Below are 20200 nucleotides of genomic sequence, written 5' to 3' on the forward strand. Positions count from 1 at the left end.
AATGTTCAGTTGAAAAAATTTTGAACATGGTTTTACAATATAGAGAATGTCTTCAAAATATGTAGACTTCTGCCATTTAGAATGCCCAATGGTTCCCAGATAAATGTTATCCTTCACATTAGGTTATAAGAAATATGTGTGACAGCGGTTGCGTACTACAGGTCCATTTACTTATACAAGCCGTGCTCGTAAACAGGAACTGCAATGAATACTGACAATAAAGCTGTCACATTAACATCTGTTTTATTTGGATAGCATTTTGAAATCAGCTATTGGTTGTTTGCCACTAATTCACAATATTAATACGATGTTTACCTCGTTCACATCTTTGCCTATACTCGTTGTTGTTTTAAAGGTAAATGTTAGTTTGAAATGTTTCACTTGTTATTCTCTACAACTTTGAAATAGAAAATTTAGGCATATGATACATATATGTAAAATTCTTGATAGGTATCATTTTGAAGTCGAATTTCAATGGTGCTGTCACAGAGTAGGCCCATAACACCTCAATACGTACCACTAACCACTATTATCCTATACATTTCCATTCTTGAATCACTTGTCTACAAATGGACGTCTGAAATACCCTATATAAGCTTTGTCTTGACCATAAAAATTGTAACACTAACCATATGTGAACTTGAAATGTGTTCCGTCGCAAAGAAAAAATATTCCTCTTTAAATCTCCTAAAATTTAGCAACTTTAAGATTCAGGTATGTAATCAAATATTTAAACACGTGATTTCTTTTGTTTTGTTATTTATTATTCACTTAAATTAAGCCTGGTACCCGGAGAATTATTGTATGGAAACGTCATATTGAAAGAGTTAACAGTACATGGTTGTTCACAAAGTTTTAAAGAGTTAACAGTACATGGTTGTTCACAAAGTTTTAAAGAGTTAACAGTGCATGGTTGTTCACAAAGTTTTAAAGAGTTAACAGTACATGGTTGTTTACAAAGTTTTAAAGAATTAACAGTACATGGTTGTTCACAAAGTTTTAAAGAGTTAACAGTACATGGTTGTTTACAAAGTTTTAAAGAATTAACAGTACATGGTTGTTCACAAAGTTTTAAAGAGTTAACAGTACATGGTTGTTTACAAAGTTTTAAAGAGTTAACAGTACATGGTTGTTCACAAAGTTTTAAAGAGTTAACAGTACATGGTTGTTTACAAAGTTTTAAAGAGTTAACAGTACATGGTTGTTTACAAAGTGTTAAAGAGTTAACAGTACATGGTTGTTTACAAAGTTTTAAAAAGTTAACAGTACATGGTTGTTTACAAAGTTTTAAAGAGTTAACAGTACATGGTTTTTCACAAAGTTTTAAAGGTGATCGTTGTAAAAAAGATATTACTTTACTGATTAAGATTTTTAGTAATTCAAGTTTTATAGAGTATTGAGTTTTTCACTTGCAGGTAATTTCTTTAATGATACAGTTAAGGCTTAAGGCAGGAAGTTCTTTTATCTAGATTCACTATTATTATATATACAAACGCATGCAATTATGGGTTATAAAAAATGGGCAATTATAAATTTTAGCAGGTTATAATATACAAAAGCTATTGATACAGCTTTAACTGTTGTTTCTTTAGTGTGTAGTTTGATAATTAATGTTAATACATAAAATTATCACGCTCTGTATGAGGATCAAAGCCCACCTTCATGACTCACAGAATGTCCAATGTCCTTCACTGTCCTTGATTACTCTAGTGCCTATCAACTGGATTTATATTTGAAAAAACCCGTCTTAGGACACCCGCCTATAGTACCTGCAGAGGTGTGCTATATTTGTTGATAGTGGTAATGAAGTATGAACACAGTTTCAAACACTGTGCCCTCGTGATTGCCGGGGAAACAAATAATAGAAAATTCTATGCTAGATTTGGGTTCAGAGACTGCGTAACCTTACTCCTAGACGTCCATAATGCCCGAAGATCTTCGGAGGATATTTAATCTCCTTTAATGCCTCCTAGTTACTTAGGCTATGACGCATAACTAATAGCACTCCCTACCCATTCCAAGTCTGCTTGCCATGTTTTATCCTGTTAGCTTCAAGTCTGTAGGCTAAACAGGGCAAACAAATTCACGGGCATCGAAAAAAGGAAAAAGATTACGGTTTAAAGAAACATTGTAACGTAACATAACATTATAGGACAACAAGAGACCTTTCGGTCCAACTAGACCATCCTATCCACAAACTTAAACTAAACACAAACACTCAATGGCAACTCTTATTATTCAAATAATTACCAATACCTTCCTTTAATTGACTGCACCCATCACATCCGAAGGTAATCTGTTCCGGAGACTAAAGACCCAATTAGAAGAATGAAACCATCTTAGCTGAATATCACTCCTACTCTACCAATATTTATATTTCCGTCCTACAGTATTACCACTATCACTATTATATATATTTAAAAAAACAAACGATGATACACAAACGCTATTAATTCTCTTACTAATATTAAACATCTCAATCAGATCCCGTCTGACTCTTCTTTTTTCAAGAGAAAACAACCACATTGATCTGAGTTCTTTATCATGCCACAACTTTTATATTCCACTTATTATCCTACTAGCCATCCTCTAAGCCACTTCCAACTATTCAACATCATTTCTAAGGAAATGAGCCCAATGTGAACTAACCAATAACCTATAAAATGTTATTATAACCTCTTTAGACTTGTATTCAATATTCATGTACATAAAACCTAAAATCCTACTTATCCAACCACTTAGAATGGTACTTTATTTGGGTGGCTTATCAACCAAAACACCAAAATCTTTTTTTCCTTTAATACTGTTAAGGCTATTTTCATCAAAATTATATTCACACTCCAAACTGCAATATCCCATATATGTTGCCTTGAATTTATTATAATTGTTTGTCCATCTTATCAAATAACCCAAATGATTTTGTAAAGCAGTGACATCCTCGTCATAGCCAGCAATACCTAAACCCTTAATGTCATCATCAGCGTGCTTAAACAAGCTGTGAACCATTCCTTCATCTATGTCATTGATATAAGTCGAAAAGAGCAAAGATTCTGACATTTAACCCTGAGGTAGCCTACTCGTGACACTAATCCAGTTCGACAGAATTCCATTTATAATAACCCCTGTTTTCTACCATCTAGCCAATTTTCTGTTGAATGAGTCAAGCTGTTCTCCTTACCTACAGAGATAACTGTTTTAATAAGCCTTTTATGTAACACCTTATTAAATGCTTTCTGAAAATTCAGATACACCAACTCCACAAACATAGTTTCATCTGTGTAAACAGCAATCTTTTTCAAAGAATGTCAAAAGATGAGTAAGACAAGACTGTCCCCCTGTGAACTAATACTGACTATCTAATGAAATTTTAAACTTTACAAAATGATTTTGTAAAGCATCTTTTATCACAGTTACAAAACATTTTCCCACCAAATATGGAACATTAATAAGCCTATAATTAATTACTGGAACAATTTTATCACTTCCTTTGCAAAGAGGAATAACATTAGTCAACTTCCAATCTTTTAACACCTGCTTACTATTCAAAGACGTGGAAAAAATAATAACAAATGTTTGTTCACATACCCAATCCTTAACCTTTTTGAAACCATTGGGTAAAAATTATTTGGCCCAGGAGTTTTATTATTGTTTCAACTTCCTAAATTTTTCTTAATAATTATCAGAATTAATGTGGCAATCTTTTTCAACTGCTCAAAATAAAGAACATTGCTTAATATTCATTAGTAAAAACTAAAGAAAAAGTAAAATTTAATAATTCAGTCATCTCGTTATCCTCACGTACTAGACTTTCTGTATCATTCCTCAAAGGTTCTATTCCTATCCTGACATTTCGATTACTCTTAATGTATTTGTAGTTCTTTGCCATATAGCGTAGCTCTTTTATGTTCTTTATTTCGTTCATTTTTATTAGTTGGTGACATACATAAATGAGCTCTAAATATTTACATATTAATTAAAGTCAAATGAAACTTAAACATTATTTATTTTAAACTAGCCTTACACACCACCATCTTAGATACTGAAATCTACTGGTTTTCTTACGGTCTTTTTATAATCTCTTTTAAGTTTTTAATTAAAATATAATGAAACATAAAACATACTGGTTTCTAAGTTATTGTAAATCAGAGGACGAGAATAAAAAATATGGAATAGAGAGCACAATGTTCTATTAGACTTAAACTGAGAAACAAAAGTATGAAATACTCCTCGTAAGCCAAATTTGGATTTGAACTCCAAAAAAAATTGTTTTTAGGAAATGCAAACGTTTCGTTCAATTGGTGTTTTGTTTTTACTATTAAGAACTATTTAAAAAAAACTATTTTCTTAAACCTCATATTCAGAATAAACATGATAAATAAAAGCTTACGAATTTTTCAAAAGAGCGATGCAAGAAATGAAAGTGTCAGTTTTACAATAAACGTAGGGTGGTGTGAATAGTTTATGCTTGTGGTGTGATATAGTATAATTCTATTTCTATTCCCTCATGTGTAGCTGTTCAGTTTGACAGTCGAATGATGAATGCGAATGTGTAATTCACGCTTCTTTGTAATGTAAACTATACGCCTCAACCCGAATCAATCTTGTAGTCTGTGAGAATTGAAGATAAAGGGAAACAGTCTTTGTGTCTACAACTAAAACACTGGAACTTTTCTATTATTGAAAAATATCCAAAGTTTGATATCTTCAAGAAAGTTGAAAATTCTGCACACAAAAAAAGTATTTCTTGAGTGAGTGTCTAAGGTTCCAATGAAAATTCTGCAGCTAAAACTGAACTTTGGCGAGAAACAAGAACGTTGTATTGCTGAACCAGACGTACAGACTTGTTATCGTGCATACTTATATCAATAATGATGCAAAGCCATTTTGTTTACAGCCATACATTGTAACTTGGATACAAATTTTAAATTACTAAAGTTATCAACTATAAAAAAGAACCATTTTAATTCTAGTGCGAAGTTACTTAACATAATAAACTAGCTCTGTTTCTCATCTTTCATATATTATATATGTTTTTAACCTTGATTCTTTTTGTTATCCATAGATTTACTTTCCAACTCAAAATGAAGAAAATCTTCAGTGAAATTTTCACAGTTATCTCATTTTAAAACTGCTTAGTATAAACTCGTGGTTTGAGCTTTCTAATAGCAACTTGTGGGACAACTCGGGATCGAAAGTCTTTGCCAAATACGCTTGTTTTTACAGTTGTGAGGATGTTATAATGTGACTATCAGTCCTACTATTCTTTGGTAAAGAGAAGCCTAATAATTGGTGGAGGATTATTAATATTATTTTACGATATTGGTCTTGTTTTATCATAGCTTGAATAAATAAATTCTGATTTTCCTTGTTTTGTACTATATACTTTAACGGGCAGTAAAATGTTTATAACAAAGTTTTGGAGTTCACATTTTCGGATACAAAATTTTCACTAAACTTCGATTTAAAGAAATTCACGATAAGTATCATGAATGGAATAAAAGCGTATCCATTTTTTCACTTTCAAAAGAAACTCTCAGGGGTATAATAATTTTGAGAACATGAGGAACCACGTCCAATAGGGCTTGTATCAGTAGTTAGTGTATGTTGTGGACAGGAACATTGGTGAACATTTTACGTCTTGCTAAATAGTGTTATTAATGTCTTACGTAATGAAAATCACATCCTACGATCATTTGTTCTACTATATGCTGATACAATTTTCTCTTACTTCCGCTTAATAGATAATATTTCTAGTCCCATACTAAACTAGTCGATATATACTCTTTGTAGAACAGCGAATTGATCAAACAGAGTAGACTCTACACTCATGGGAATTTTTTCTACTGAACATGTATACAGACGTTGCATCTAGTGAAGTAGACACTAAGCGAACAAGGGATTGGTCGTACAGAGTAGATTGTACAATCAGGGAATTTTTTACTTCTGAACACGTATACAGATATTTCATCTAGTCAAGTTGATGCTCTTGGAAATAGTTATTTATAGGAATTGGTAAAGATAACGCTGAACCTTATAAACACTAATTTTAAAATGTAACATCGAAACTGTAACTGCTGTTTGATGGCAATATTCCGTACTTTAAATAATGTTACGTTTACCAAATGTTTATTAAGAGTGTAAGCTCAATGATCAATCACTTGCACTTAAGATAACATTAGGAATCTTTCGATGTGCATAACATTTGCATCCAGTTCAAGAATGGAGACTGATTGAGATTATCAACGTGTTAAAGATTGTACATTTTAAAAACCATTTGATTATCTTGTGCAGTGAAGAAGAAACAATGAGCTTTATACAATTACATCAATATCAGCAAAGTTATTGTAGTTAATCTGGTATTGTCCTAATAACGTGGTACAAAAACAGATCACATTACTTTGAACTGTAGTATCTTAACAATTTAACATTAACTAGGTATGATTGGATCAAACTGAACATAATAAGTATTATGATAATACAGATATGGTCAGGACAGTTGTATTGGCTTGATATAACAATGCAGTGTCTACACAAATGTAGTCTGGGCAGATTGTATTGATTTAGTATTTATACTAATTACGTAGAACCAACAGCAGTGTGGCTAAGACAGATTTATTGAATTGTTGTTATTTTAAATAAAGTAGTGTCAACACTAAATGAGGCCAAAATTACGTTGTATTCTACTAAGCGGGTATTATTATTATTATTAAAATAATATAATTTTAACACGGGTGGAACTGGAACAAAATGTATTAACTTGACATTAATTTAATTATGCAATATTACATCAGCACCAAATGACTTGATTTAGTATTATTTCAATAACTAGCTGCGACTCGCAGAACTTTAGCTACAGTTTTCATGCCTTTGTTTTGAATTTTCCTATTCTATCATTTTCACGCACATAATCTAAACTACCTTTCCTTCCTGGTTTGTTTGAAGAAACGTTATGTGGTTAGAATACGTACTTAACTTTGTTTAATAAAACTACGCGTAAAGTAAACAATAAAGCAAAATAATTGTATTTATAATAGTGTACAGAATCTGAAACAGTTACGGGTTTTCAGTGTATGACACAGTTTTAGGAGTTCAAATAAAGAAACTTACAAAAATGATGAAGAACAAAACCTGCACTAAAGAAAAAAGATAGCTAAAAGGTGTTTATAACAGTCTATAGAATAATCCGAAGTTAAGTTATTGCAAAGTAAAGTAAATGTAATGTTGTAATGAAGGCAGAGTTAGTTGATTTTGCGTAAACTTCTGAGTGCTTGTTCACGAAATGACAAGTATCTGATTTCAAACAAAGTGCGCATGCGTATTTTAGACTTAAATAGGTCGAGAAAGCTCATAGAAATTATTTAGTGTAATGCTCATTTGTTTAGGAAATTCTACACAGGTTAGGTGTTATTTGTGCGAAATAGTTTGCAAATAGAAAAACTGAAGTTGGAATTGAAGCCACTCGTCACGTTATGACAACGTCACTGTGACACCGTGCGTCATACTCGTTGTATTAAAAAGTTTGATTGCACACACACAAAACAGGTGAGACTATTCTAGATCGAAAAGCCAATATACAATCTGGACTTCTCGGGCAAAGGCCTTTCTAATGACATGAAATTTATAACGTTTGATTAAGAAATTTGGGGGAAATGTTCGGCACAGACAAACAAATGCAAGCTTATTATTTATATAGATACAAAAGAAACATTCGCGAGACCGAGTTATTTTACTTTCAGGTTTATTCTTTACTATACATATATTACTGTAAGCTTTCCAACACAAACATGAGCTTTTCTTGAGGCGAATAACATTTTCAAAGATGTTCTAAAGCGTTTGCAAGTCTTATATTCACCAGCATGGCTAGGTGGGTGAAGTCGTTCGACTCGTAATCCGAGGGTCGCTTGTTCGAATCCCGATCGCATCAAACATGCTTGCTCTTTCAGCCGTGGGGGCGTTATTATGTGATGGTCAATCCCACTATTCATTGTTAAGAACGGCTACTCTTTTAACGGGTCGAACGTCTTAACTCACCTGGTCATACCGTGCCTATATTTTTCTTTATTTTCTTCAGTTAGAATTACCACTGATGGACATTTTGCATTTTACACAGTGTAAACTGCATATTATAACACAGGTGAGTCTGGTGTAAATTATACATTATAACACAATTGACTCAAGTACACTTTGTATAAACACCAATAATCATATATTATGATACAGGTGAGCCGAGTGCAAGTTTTGTAATCATTATAAATTTGATATTATAACATAGATGAGTCTGGTGGAAATTGTATAATTATCATTAATCTTATATTATAACACAAATGAGCATTGTGCAACTTGTATAATCACCATTTATATTATAAGACAAGTGAGCCTCGTGTAAATTGTATAAACGCCATTAATCTTATATCATAGGTGACTCTGGTGCAAATTATATAATCACCATTTGATGAGAGAAAAGAAGCTGGAGCTGCTTTTAACACATTTATCACAAACGATTTTACTATACAACGTTAGGCCTACTTCAGATGCAACTTATCGGTAACCCTTCTTTTTATTTCTAATTTTTATTTATTTTATTTTATCAATTTAGTTTTTGTTTCGCGCAGAATTAAACAAAGGTGTCTGCGCACAGCCATCACTGATTGACAGGAGGGAAGGCAGCTAGTCAACGTTTATTATTACTTAGAATTAAGCACAAAGCTACACACAGGGCTATCTGTGCTCTGCCCACCGCGGGTATCGAAACCCGGATTTTAGCGTGTAAGTCCGCAGATATACCGCTGTCACCCCCCTCTCCCTATGGATTCTATTCTATGATTGTATCTCTTTGTTTATCATACTGTAACGGTCTCTCTGAGGCCGGCATGGCCAGGTGGGTTAAGGCATGCGACTCGTAATCTGAGGGTCGCGAGTTCGCGTCCCCGTCGCACCAAACATGCTCGCCTTTTCAGCCGTGGAGGCGTTATAATGTGACGGTCAATCCCACTATTCGTTGGTAAAAGAGTAGCCCAAGAGCAGGCGGTGGGTGGTGATGACTAGCTGCCTTCCCTCTAGTCTTACACTGCTAAATTAGGGACGGCTAGCGCAGTTAGCCCTAGAGTAGCTATGCACGAAATTCACGAATTCTCTCTCTGTGTTGTTTGATTATTTTAATTTGATCCTTTGCAGATGGTGTATGGTTGATCTTTACTTTTTTCTTTGTTAACACACTGTGACGACATCGTTTTATTAACTTACTTTTTGTCTCTTGCTCTTTGTTGATTTGGTATTGGTTTAGAATTTTCTCACAAAGAAGCACAAGACCCACCCGTGAATATCCATTTCTAACTTTGAATTGATAGACTAGAGAGAAAGCAGCTAGCTAGCAGCACCCGCTACCAGTTCTTTGGCTACTCTAATTAAATAGTGGAATTTGACAGTCAAATTTATATCGCACATAGTGCTATAAAGTGCTAAACGTGCTGTTGTGACAAATACCAGTGAACCAGGAATTCTCTAAACACTAGAAAATGTCAAGTTCACGTGTTATTTGTAAGTAATATTTTGTCTAACTAAAAAATCCGGAAATGAGAATGACGGAAATCACAACTTTTGTTTAGTTTCGTCTAAGAAAAAGGCCATAGGTTTTTAAAAAAGCAAAATATTCCAATAAATTTTAATGTTAGTTTTAGAGGTTTTCTGCGAACATATTGTTTATTACTAGTTTCTAGACCAAAAGTACGCACATTTATATTAGGGTACAATAGACGGAAAGTTCTACATTAATGCTAATGAATATTGGACTGTAAATGTTGGTGCAAGAAACAACAGATAGGATTTGGAGCTAAAGGCATTTTTTGGGGACCTGAAAAAACATGTAAGTACACAAAAACAAATATATAAAACAACAGCAAAATAAGTGATTTTTCTTTTTTAAAATTTCATTTTCAATGGTAAATTTATAGAGCTATGGTTAATTTAAATAACTTTCGTAACTATGCGCAGTTACGTTTTTTAGGAAACACTTAAAACATTTCCACTTGTAACTATTATATGTAATTGTTTTACAAACCACCAGTTCACAGATAAAACATATCATTGAAACGTTTCACTCACTCGTAATAAATATAAATTACCAGAAACCGCACCACTAGAAAGTTGACCTAAATGATGGGGTCCGAAAGGCAACCCGTATTGAGGCTAGAACTATATAGTCACAGGCCATCACAGTAAAGTACCTACAATTGACAAGGTGGAGATTACATGCTTTTGTTAAAGTATGACCAATGAATGATAGGTTGGTTAAGAATATACAGAAAGGCATTTTTTCTCTTATTTGAGGGATTGTCCATGAAATTATGATTGTAGGTTGCTTTGTGTGAAGAGTCAACATACTTGACTTCTAGAAATCATCAAAAGCAAATAGAATGTCCCCTATAAGTGAGAAAAGCATAAAAACTGAACTTGTTTGGTTCACGTAATAGCAGTTCCGTATTAGGCCTAAAGAACATGTTGGTAAGAGAAGCAGTATTTCTTAAACTGGCCCGGCATGGCCAAGCGCGTTAAGGCGTGCGACTCATAATCTGAGGGTCGCGGGTTCGCATCCCCGTCGCGCCAAACATGCTCGCCCTTTCAGTCGTGGGGGCGTTATAACGTGGCGGTCAATCCCACTATTCGTTGGTAAAAGAGTAGCCCAATAGTTGGCAGTGGGTGGTGATGACTAGCTGCCTTCCCTCTAGTCTTACACTGCTAAATTAGGGACGGCTAGCACAGATAGCCCTAGAGTAGCTTTGTGCAAAATTCAAACAAAAAAAATTTCTTAAACTGGCCGATCCTCCCTGCAAAATGAGTTTCTTTTTTGACTTTGCTTTTACAAACTGTAATCTAGTTTAAAAGTAATTTATGCGCCAAACGTGTCACAAAAAAAAATATTTTATAAATCAGTTTTTAAAAATTTCTTTTGTAATGTCAATAAAGTATACTGGAACTGTCACAGCGACGCCATTTTATTTATTTTTTCACCTAATATTGGTTTTGAATAAAATACTTTTTTCGCAAAGTTCTTGATATTTTTCACAAAATTTCTTTGTTTTGCTTTTACATTCCAATAAACAAAAAGTTTGTCTTGAAAAGCAGTTCGAAACTATATATGAATCTCACGATAAAGTAGCAACTTAGATAGTGGAAAATATTTTCAAAGCAAATATTCATTAATTCATCCAATCACTTACACAGGAAAGAAATTATATAGCGCCATCTGTTGGTGGTTATGTGTCAGACCAGCATAGGTATCCGAATAGCTAAAACAAGAAAGGAAACTGAATGTTCATCACAAGGAAGTCACTGCAGGACTGCCTTATAATTGCGTTTTAAGTTTTATATTTCCACTAGAACCATATAAGAGATCGGACTTTTTAAAGCAAAAATAAGAGATCACATGAATGTTAAACTTCTACATACATAATGATGTAACAAATTCTATTTGAACTTAAACTGTTATTATCATTATTAGTGGTAACGAGAGTCTTCCCAGTAAAACAGCACTGTGACAAATATTATCATCATACAAAACAACAAACAGGAGGAATTATGTTGAATTTTCCACCAAGCTCCTCAAGCAGTATCTGTCACAACACCAGTAAAATAACGTTTATGTTGACTAGATTCACTGAATTAATCACTTATTTGTAATTGGAATTACAATTATGACTGCAAGTTAGGCTAACTTCCTGAAAAGAAAATTTAGTAGTACCTTCCGAGCAGAGCCGGGCATGGCCAGGTGGTTGAGACATTCGACTCGTAATCTGAGGGTTGGGCGTTCAAATCCCCATCACACTAAATATGCTCGCCCTTTCAGCAGTGGAGGCGTTATTAATTAACGATCAATCCCACTATTCGTTGGTAAAAAAGTAGCCCAAAAGTTGGCGGTGGGTGGTGGTGACTAGCTGCCTTCCCTCTAGTCTTTGCCTTAAAAACAAAACAAACATATACACACTATATATATATCTAATAGCAGACTTGATATAAGCCTTTCTTTGTAATTTTTACAAAACTCATTTGAGGAGAAGCCAGAACACCGAGTAATTGGTTCAAATGTACTCCATTTTATCAATCGCAAACAGTTTCGAACCCCTTGTTGCTGCTGTATTCTCAACCTTACAGCTTATCAGAACGTTGTAAGTTGAGATAGCAACATTAACAACTTGTCAAATAATGCACGTTATGCCTTAACAAGATGTGATGAATTATGATTTTCATCTTTTCAATTTGTAAGTTTTGTTCCAAACTCTGAAAAATATGGACTTGCATTTTAAAACTGCGCACATTGGTCTTTAACTCAGAATTCCGTTACACTGTGATACTGAAAGGAACTAATCTTTATTATTTCTTTTTAATTATTTTGTTAATTACAAATGTTCTCGAACTATTCTTATTGTTCTGACAGATGACGCCATTTGGAAGAGTGGAGGCATTTAATAGCACTACTCCTCTCTCTGGAATCGTCTGGTCAGACAGCCGCCCCGTGATGTAGTCAGTTTCTCGTGCATTTGACGTCGAGACATGAATGTTGTTTTTTTCCGTTCTTTTCAAAGAACAGTAAATCATCTAACCTTCTTCTTGACTGTAATTAATACAAATGCAGATTTTGGTTTTTGTTTCTTACTAAGAAAGAAGCGTTTGTTTGTATTTCAGCAGGGAAATTGTTACATAAGAGGTCATAGAACATTTATTCATTAAGCCTAAGTCTTACACTGCTAAATTAAGGATGGCGAGCACAGATAGTCCTCGTGTAGCTTCGCGCGTAATTCAAAAAACAAACCTTCCGAGCATAACAACACTTCCCCCTAGCGGGGGAATTTGGGAGGAAGAGGTCAAATGTACCTGACCCTCCTGGGTATTTAACAACATCAATACCCAAATACCGACACAGTGAAACTTGTAACAACACTTCCCCCTAGCGGGCATGGACATAAAAACACGTTTGCCCTACACTCATACATCCATAAACGATACCGTTTTTATTAAAAGTAAACAGAAATTTCAAGCAGTGGTCAAATTAGGATTTTGAAAGAGACATAACTTTGCACTGGAAGTGTGGATCAGTGCACTTTTATTTCTAATACAAAAAAAGACACAAAATATTGAATCCTTAAGAGGCAAAACGCCGATTAAGACCTTTCTGCTCTAATTTACCCAATTATTTCAAAATAATCTTCTTTAAGTGATATATATGATTGACATACAATATGTTTGGAAAAACATATATGATTTTTTGCCAATTCAATATTCACAGATAGTAGATAATAACGAACTGAAACAGTTTGTGAGGTTTTCGTAATTTTTCACAAGAAGAGTGTTTACCCTTGCATGATCTCGGATCGGGTGTGTTCTAATGATTAGTATGTCCGACCTGTGAATCCAATGGTTTCAAGTTAGTGAGCCGTTACCTCAAAAATGCGCTCCGCACTGTCGGTCGTGTAAGAGTAGCCCCGATAGTACCATTGTATACTGTTGACCAGCTACTTTCCTTTTAGTCTATTAATTCAAATTATAGAGACAACTCTAGAATAGTTTTCCACGAAACCTTTATAAACCTAGGGTTATATTAGTATCCGTCAATAGCCCAGACTTTAATTGCAAGTTAAGAATAACGTTCTTGTGATATTCTTTTATAACCCCCTTAGTGGCACGACGTTACGTCTGTGTATTTCCAACCCTAGAATCAGGGTTTTGATATCAGTGATTAGAAGCGCACAGACAGCTCATCGTCCAACTGTGTGCTTAGCTTCAAAAAGATAAGCAAAATTATTTTATAATTAAAAAACAAATGTGATGGATTGGGTTGGGCGAAATGTTACAGTTCACAACGTTGCGCTAGAAGAATGACTAATAACTGTCAAACTCCACTTCTCCTTCAGAGAAGAATAGCAAAATAAATTGACTATAGACGCTATTGAACTGTAATTTCCTTTTATGCTTTTGTCCATCAATAACAAAATTTCGAATTACTACTTACAGATAGCGGATTTACAACGCTAAAATCAGGGGTTCGATTCCCCTCGGTGGGCTGAGCAGATAGCCCTTTGTGGCTTTGCTATACGAAAAACACCCAACACTTACAGATGGTCCTTGTTTAGCTTTTAGCGAATAATCTATGAATAAACAATATATGTTTTGCGAAAGGAATGGAAATAAATCTTTTCATTTTAAAATAACGATATATTTCTATTGTACATTTAAATAGCAGCATCAAATAGAGATTGATGGCATACAAAACTCAATTTGAAACGAAATCTTTTTGAAAGTACAGCCTGTTACAAAACGTTGTTCATGGATTTGGAATGCTGCAGTCAAACATGATTAATGGCCTCCGTATTTATAATTCCCTAAACGTGTGAACCGTAATTAATGAGCAATCGATCTCTTTCGTTTCCTACCCAGAGAGAGACTGGAATACCTAAAATGTTGAAAATGTATGTACACAGGAGAGCATTATCCCGGCTCTGAAGGAAGTAGGAGCTATCTGAGGAAGTTACACTGTTTGGCGAATATGCAGAACGTTCTTGTACACGTATTATTACTAATTTATTCATCTGGTATAAAAACTTTCCCCGATTCCGATCACACACGATAATCTGATTTACCACGATGTGAAATGATACGTGGAACTGTTTGAGAAAAGAGTCTTTGAAATGTTTATTGAATATCGTTGTGAAATGATACGTGAATGTTGTACGTAGTTGTTGTTTGAGAAAAGAGTCCTTGAAATGTTTATTGAATATCATTGTGAAATGACACGTGGATGCTGTACGTGGTTGTTGTTTGAGAAAAAGAGTCTTTGAAATGTTTATTGAATATCATAGTGAAATGATACGTGGAAGTTGTTTGAGAAAAGAGTCTTTAAAATGTTTATTGAATATCATTGTGATATGTTACGTGGATGATGTTTGAAAAAAACCTTTGAAATGTTTATTGAATATCATTGTGAAATGATACGTGGATGTTGTTTGAGAAAAGAGTCTTTGAAATGTTTATTGAATATCATTGTGAAATGACACGTGGATGTTGTACGTGGTTGTTGTTTGAGAAAAAGAGTCTTTGAAATGTTTATTGAATATCATAGTGAAATGATACGTGGAAGTTGTTTGAGAAAAGAGTATTTAAAATGTTTATTGAATATCATTGTGAAATGATACGTGGATGATGTTTGAGAAAAGAGTCTTTAAAATGTTTATTGAATATCATTGTGATATGTTACGTGGATGATGTTTGAAAAAAACCTTTGAAATGTTTATTGAATATCATTGTGAAATGATACGTGGATGATGTTTGAGAAAAAGTCTTTGAAATGTTTATTGAATATCATTGTGAAATGATACGTGGATGTTGTTTGAGAAAAGAGTCTTTGAAATGTTTATTGAATATCATTGTGAAATGATACGTGGTTGTTGTTTGAGAAAAGAGTCTTTGAAATGTTTATTGAATATCATTGTGAAATGATACGTGGTTGTTGTTTGAGAAAAAGAGTCTTTGAAATGTTTATTGAATATCGTTGTGAAATGATACGTGAATGTTGTACGTGGTTGTCGTTTGAGTAAAGAGTCTTTGAAATATTTATTGAATATCATTGTGAAATGATACGTGGAAGTTGTTTGAGAAAAGAGTATTTAAAATGTTTATTAAATGTCATTGTGAAATGATACGTGGATTGTTGGTTGTTGTTTGAGAAAAAGAGTCTTTGAAATGTTTATTGAATATCATTGTGAAATGATACGCGGATGTTGTGCGTGGTTGTTGTTTGAGAAAAGAGTCTTTGAAATGTTTATTGAATATCATTGTGAAATGATACGTGGATGCTGTACGTGGTTGTTGTTTGAGAAAAAGAGTCTTTGAAATGAAATGTGGATACGTGGATCTTGCTTGAAAAAAAGCCTTTGAACAGTTATTGAATAAGTAGTTGTTGTTAAACTTTGCATATAACATTATGCATATCGCTCTTTGGTTGTTTGTTTGTTTGTTTGTTTGCTTTAGAGGAAAGCTATGTTGTGCTATCATATATATATATATATATATGTCCACAACGGATAATCAAACACTCGATTTTAGCGCTGTAATTCCGTAAACTGACGATGTAATAATTCGTGAACATCATTCGTCTTCTGAATGCTCAGAAGCTGTAAAAAATGCAAAGCATGCCAATAAGTTATATCATATAAAACCAAAACAGGCATAAGCTGGTGAAAGGTAATAATGTGGCATTCACACGCGAACACAGGTGTTAAAGAAAAAAATTTGATCAAGTTACAAAAAATTCCCAAATTGAACTTGAAGGATAATTGTTTTATAAATGTAGTAACTTTAGGAGAGTTAAGAAAAGCTAAGTGTTCCATTTCTCAAAATATTATCAGGAAAAATAAGGGTGCACAGTAGATTAATTATTGATTACGAGACTTGCATAGGATATTTTTCAATAAGAGAAAGAGGAAATTGGCATTTTAGGATTTTCAGATTTATAGCTCTAAATCTAGTTTCAAAGTTTCACTTATTTTAAGTGATGGTTTTAAACAGTACGTTCTTAGTTTAGATTTGAAGTTTCAGATATTCTGGTTAGGTGTCATGATTATTCCGCACAATATATTATTAACTTAGATTCAAAGTTTCAAGTATTCTATCATGTTCTCTTAGAATCTTTAATCTTAAACATTTTACGTTGAAGCATAGTTTACATTTTATTTATTGTTCCGAAACCCGCAGTTCTTTTATTTTTCTTGTTTATGATAATTTATGTAAATAGCCATTAACACGTGCACACAGCTTCGCCCATCTACGGGTGTCTAACCTTATAAGGTAAGTTACACACGCAGCAGGTGATTGGATAGGGAAAATAGAACATATCATATCGTTGTCAACCATTGTTTTTTCCATTACATAATGGAAGCCGTGAGAACAGAGGTAGTCCGTTTGTTTGATGAAAACTGACGTGTTCCGACTGAAACAAAAACATGGTTTAAAATGTTCAAGCTTTTCTGAAGATTGTAAGAACGGGAAGTTAACGTCAGAGTTATTATTAACTAGAGTGAAATTGCTGTTACCAGGGTTAATCGTATAAAATGTTGTGACATTCTGTTAATCGAAACTCAGAGTCTTGATAGAAGTGCGTTTCGAATTATCAGGCTATAACCTTTAAACAGAATGAGGGAAGTATTAAAAAATAATTTAGGTGATTACGTTTTGTAACATTAGCTAGACCTAACCAAGAAATATTTAGTCGATCAGTTTACTGTAATTATTATTGTCCAGTCATATTGATAAAGTTTATTTAGCTGCTATAATAACAATTCATAGAAAATTGTACAACTACCAATAACAAACACCAAACACTATCACACCAAACAAGATATCCGTTTGTTTGTTTGTTTTTTTGAATTTCGCGCAAAGCTACACGTGGGCTATCTGTGCTAGCCGTCCCTAATTTAGCAGTGTAAGACTAGAGGGAAGGTAGCTAGTCATCACCACCCACCGCCAACTCTTGGGCTACTCTTTTACCAACGAATAGTGGGATTGACTGTCACATTATATTGCCTCCATGACTGAAAGGTTGAGCATGTTTGATGTGACGGAGATTCGAATCCGCGACCCTCAAATTGCGAGTCGAGCGCCCTAACCATCTGACCATGCCGGGCCAGTTTGGATGTGAATAATCTTAATAGTGTCATGAAAGAAAATGATCTTGGTGTAATGGTTGATTAGTCCCTTAAGCCATCCAAGCAGTGTGCTGATACAGTGTTAGCGCAAATAGGATTTTAGTTTATATCTACAGAAATATTGCATACAAGTCTAAAGATGCTATAATTTCATTGTATAGGTCACTGGTTAGGCCAGTTCAGAGTACTGTTCCAAAATATTATGTTATGTTACGCTCATTGAAGAAATCAACTGATAATATAGTATTTTATATCTAGCTTTAATAAAAGAATAATCTAATACTCCACTATGCTTTATTCATTGGGTCTAGCAAAAGAAATCATCTAATAATGTACTATATTTCATTCATAGCTTCAGTAAAAAAAAAACAACTAATAATACACTATGTTTTATTCATAGCTGTAAGTGTCAAATTCGAGTTTTAATTAGATACACTTTTATTTACATATCTAAGACGTCTCTGAGCGTTAGCTAGAGTTAAATGACAACATTATCATCTTCAGTAAACCATATCGATTCAATATTGAAGACTCTAACTCAAGAATTGGGGACACGTTGTTAGAGAACACGCAGTTGAAAAAAGTGCAACTGAGAAGCAGAAGTGGTGTGTGTGTTCAGACTGCAAGAACAATTGTGAGAGTTTGTTTTATGTTCAAGAGCAAAGCTACGCGATAATGGGCTATGTCTGTTGAGCCAAGGATTGAAAAGTGTATGGACAAAAACATAACTTTATGATTTAGTGTATCGCACTGGAGATCCGAGTGTTTCTAGTTCGACATGTGGTTGTACCGAACATGCTCCGCATTTTCATGTATGGATGCATTATAAGAGTGGAAGTAGTTCACAAGGATCGCTGAACTGATGTCACTTAAGACGGCGGGCATTGTCGCGATCCCTCTGTTCCGTAGTTCAAAATTAAGAAAAGTTATGTCAGAATCATGAGGGTCTCTGACCTGGTTAGTTGGTCCATTGTACTGATACGGGTTCTGTTGTCAGATTAACAAACAAACAGGGCATGTCTAGAGATCATTAGGTATAAAAGTATTAATGTATAACTGAGTACGTTAGACATTAGATACAAAAACCATTCAACATCCAATTACGATTTAGAAATTGGAAAAGGTGTTACAAATAAATCATCAATCAGTGCTATGTATGGTTAGAGAGTATACAGTAAAGATTCACGATTCTGGATAAAGAAATAAAAGGATATACAGTTGAGGAATATATATATATATATTGGAGGGGACATAGGAGTGATTAATAATTCCAGCAAAGTCATTTTCGCCATTGTTTTCTTAATGATTAAAGTTTTGTTTCTACTTTTGAATTGCATAATTATTAACAAGGAATTATTATTATTCAATGCAGGTGAAACCGTTTTCTCTAACTGATTTTAAATGTATAATGTTTTTGATAATTTACTGACTGTAGTTTAAACATCATGAATATTGTTTAAAAACTTCGAAACTTGTAATGTATACAAACTAAACTGGTTAACAAGGTCAGGTTTCTATTTATTCAGTGTTACCACATGTACTTGTCTTTGAAAAGGAAAATAGATTAACACTAGATGGCAGCAGCAGTAATATAAGGGGGTAAAGAATTAATGATAAAAAACCCACTAAAAGTAAATTTGTATTCTAAAAACGACTGGTATGGGTATTAAAACTTTAATTAAGCAATGGTCAGTTGCTAGTTCTCTTTTTTAACCTGAAGATGACCTAAGAAGGTGTAAAACGTTGTTTCTGTACTTTAGTTTAATTAAAGTACCCATACCAGTCATCTTTAAAGGTAAATAATTGTTTTGTTTTTTGGCGGAGAATTATACTATCTGTGATCCGTCCAATGTGGTATATCTAATCTTGGATTTTATCGTTGTGAGTGTTCAAACTTACCGTTAGACTACTGAGTGACGAATACAGAATTTGATATCATAATTTTTAAAAATGAAACTTATTCAAGCAAACCATTGTATTAGCATATTTAGCACTATCTTGAAAGGTTTTAACATATTTGTAAAACATCGTACAAATAACCTTATTTGTCGTTTTTCGGGTTCACTTTTTGAATTGTAGCTATTATTCATAAGTATCATGCGATTTTTTGTCAAACTTGCTGGTTAGCCATAGAAGAGCTTCATGTATCTTATCAAGTGTATTCTGTTTTCGTTGTGTTTCTTATGATGTTTATGTTTTCAGTAATGACATCAACGTTCTTCTGATAACAGTCTCGTACTCATAAAACAATCTATTAAAAACCTAGTTTTAATTAAAGTGAACTTTAAAACTTCCTTAAGTGCTAACAGATTGTATTAAATCTAAGTTTATAAATCGTTATTACGAAACGAATGTGAGAGTTCAAACTTGGTTATTGATGGTTTATATTTTTTACCGTTATTTATTTTGATGTTTTAAATTGCCCCTCAACGACCTAGTGGTAAATTAAAATATTTATTAGGCTTAAAAGCGTAACGTACACAACACGAATAAGTCATTCTACAAGTTTG

General features: G+C 33.6%; 1 protein-coding gene across 1 annotated transcript in view; it reads left to right on the forward strand.

Annotated features, from left to right (window-relative positions):
• Window positions 1-20200, forward strand: part of LOC143230756 (uncharacterized) — a 187598-nt gene that overhangs the window by 90843 nt on the left and 76555 nt on the right. The gene's annotated exons all lie outside the window — the stretch shown is intronic.

Source organism: Tachypleus tridentatus, chromosome 10 (assembly GCF_004210375.1).
Source record: "Tachypleus tridentatus isolate NWPU-2018 chromosome 10, ASM421037v1, whole genome shotgun sequence".
Classification (NCBI taxonomy): Eukaryota; Metazoa; Arthropoda; class Merostomata; order Xiphosura; family Limulidae; genus Tachypleus; species Tachypleus tridentatus.